The sequence below is a fragment of the Labrus bergylta genome, chromosome 6 (assembly GCF_963930695.1).
Source record: "Labrus bergylta chromosome 6, fLabBer1.1, whole genome shotgun sequence".
NCBI lineage: Eukaryota > Metazoa > Chordata > Actinopteri > Labriformes > Labridae > Labrus > Labrus bergylta.
In genome coordinates, this window is record NC_089200.1 from 956,296 (window position 1) to 958,795 (window position 2,500).

Consider the following 2,500-nt stretch of genomic DNA (forward strand, 5'->3'; position numbering starts at 1 on the left):
GGGGAGGAAGAGGAGGAGGAGGAGGAGGAGGAAGAGGAGGAGGAGAGGAAGAGGAGGAAGAGGAGGATGAAGAGGAGGAAGAGGAGGAGGAGGAGGAGGAGGACGAAGAGGAGGAAGAGGAGGAGGAGAGGGAAGAGGAAGAAGAGGAGGATGAAGAGGAGGAAGAGGAAGAAGAGGAGGACGAAGAGGAGGAAGAGGAAGAAGAGGAGGAGGAGAGGGAAGAGGAGTAGGAGAGGAGGAGGAGGAGGAGGAGAGAGAAGGGAGGAGGAAGAGGAGGGGAGGAAGAGGAGGAGGAGGAGGAAGAGGAGAGGGAAGAGGAGGAGGAGGAGGAGGAGGAGGAAGAGGAGAGGGAAGAGGAGGAGGAAGAGGAGAAGGAAGAGGAGGAGGAGGAGGAGGAGGAAGAGGAGGAGGAAGAGGAGTAGGAAGAAGAGGAGGAAGAGGAGGACAAAGAGGAGTAAGAGGAGGAGGAGGAGGAGGAGGAGGAGGAGGAGGAGGAAGAGGAGAGGGAAGAGGAAGAGGAAGATGAGTAGGAAGAGGAGGAGGAGGAGGAGGAAGAGGAGATGGTTGCCTTGAAGTCTTCACCCTCCTCAGAGGCCTTTTATGATACACACACACACACACACACACACACACACACACACACACACACACACACACACACACATACACACACACACACACACACACACACACACACTCTGCAGCAGGCGGGGTCACAGGTCAAACTGGGTGGGTGGAGCAGAATGGAAACTATTTGAATTTGAGAGGAATAATGAGAAGTATTTATTTGAGCGTTTCTGGAACAAATCTTAATGAAGCCGTCAATTCTTTCAAAACGGGAACACATGTGCTCTGCTGACGGAGGAGTAACGCCCGATTAATGCTCACTTAGGAGATAAAGGATGCAGAAACGCTCATTTTAGACGGTTTCCATGGTAACGAGCAGCATCAGGACCATCAGCGGGAGGATCAGGGAGTCAGGAGGTCAGAGGTCACAGCAGATAGATCTGCTTCAAGATGAGACGAGGACAAGAGTGAGGAGGAGACAAAAGGGGCTGTGGCTCAGTGGGAGAGTCGGACGTCTCTCAATGGGAAAGTCAAAGGTTCGATCCCCCAGCTCCTAAAATCATCCTCAGAGTCTCACTGGACCGTACGCTGCTTATCAGCGCAAGTGAATGTGTCTGAATGGAAGACTGAACATCCCCAGAAAGATTCACACATGAACAGAAAAAAGATGACGAGGAGGAGGAGGAGGAGGAGGAGGAGGAAGTGAAGATAAGAAAGTAGGAGGAAGAGGAGGAGGAGGAAGAAAGGAATGATTCCTCTCACACTGTTACCTCTGACCAGATAAATAAATCTGCATGGAGAGTAAAATAAACTCAAAGGAGGAAGAAGAATGAAACCTCTGAGAGGAGGACGAAGGTTTTTATAAAATCTTACACAGAAAATAATCGTCTGAATTAAAGTCACACAGAGGAAGAGGAAGAAAAAAGGAGGAGGAGGAGGAAGAGAGGAGGAGAGGTGGAGAGGAGGAGGAGGAAGAGAGGAGGAGAGGAGGAGGAGGAGAGGAGGAGAGGAAGAGAGGAGGAGGAGAAGAGAGGAGGAGGAGGAGGAAGAGAGGAGGAGGAAGAGGAAGAGGAAGAGAGGAGGAAGAGAGGAGGAGAGGAGGAGGAAGAGGAGGAGGAGGAGGAAGAGAGGAGGAAGAGAGGAGGAGAGGAGGAGGAAGAGAGGACGAGGAGGAGGAGGAAGAGGAGGAGGAGGAGGAAGAGGAGGAGAGGAGGAGGAGAGGAAGAGAGGAGGAAAGGAGGAGGAAGAGAGGACGAGGAGGAGGAGGAAGAGGAGGAGGAGGAAGAGGAGGAGAGGAGGAAGAGAGGAGGAGGAGGAGGAAGAGAGGAGGAGAGGAGGAGGAGGAAGAGGAGGAGAGGAGGAGAGGAGGAGGAGGAAGAGAGGAGGAGAGGAGGAGGAGGAAGAGAGGAGGAGAGAAGAGAGGAGGAGGAGGAGAGGAGGAGAGGAGGAGAGGAAGAGAGGAGGAGAGGTGGAGAGGAGGAGGAGGAAGAGAGGAGGAGAGGTGGAGAGAGGAGGAGGAAGAGAGGAGGAGAGGAGGAGGAGGAGAGGAGGAGAGGAAGAGAGGAGGAGGAGGAAGAGAGGAGGAGGAGGAGGAAGAGAGGAGGAGGAAGAGGAAGAGGAAGAGAGGAGGAAGAGAGGAGGAGAGGAGGAGGAAGAGGAGGAGGAGGAGGAAGAGAGGAGGAGAGGAGGAAGAGAGGAGGAGGAGGAGGAAGAGAGGAGGAGAGGAGGAGGAGGAGGAAGAGAGGAGGAGAGGAGGAGGAGGAAGAGGAAGAGGAGGAAGAGAGGAGGAGAGGAGGAGAGGAGGAGGAGGAGAAGAGGAGGAGAGGAGGAGGAGGAAGAGAGGAGGAGAGGTGGAGAGGAGGAGGAGGAAGAGAGGAGGAGAGGAGGAGGAGGAGAGGAGGAGAGGAAGAGAGGAGGAGGAGGAAGAGAGGAG